Here is a 268-nt window from a genome sequence, read left to right as displayed (position 1 = left end):
CCGGGGACCACGCGCGACTGGTTAGATCTTGTCGTGATCTCTGGAAAACTGTGACTATCTCACATGCCCTGCCCTGCTCCGATCCCCTGCGCTAACGAGCCAGGCCCCCCTTGATTGCTGATTTTACGCTTTTTGGACCAATTGTGGGTCTCCGGGGGCGGGGTTTTGACAGCTCAGGCCAAGCTCCGGCCGGGAGGGGGGGCCGGGGAGAAGGTGTCGGAAGCCTCAGCAGTAAGAAAACATGTCAACGGAATAAAATATTAACCAA

This window comes from Fukomys damarensis, unplaced genomic scaffold (genome assembly GCF_012274545.1).
Source record: "Fukomys damarensis isolate Sample0158 unplaced genomic scaffold, DMR_v1.0_HiC HiC_scaffold_13, whole genome shotgun sequence".
Classification (NCBI taxonomy): domain Eukaryota; kingdom Metazoa; phylum Chordata; class Mammalia; order Rodentia; family Bathyergidae; genus Fukomys; species Fukomys damarensis.
Note: the sequence above shows the minus strand (reverse complement) of the source record.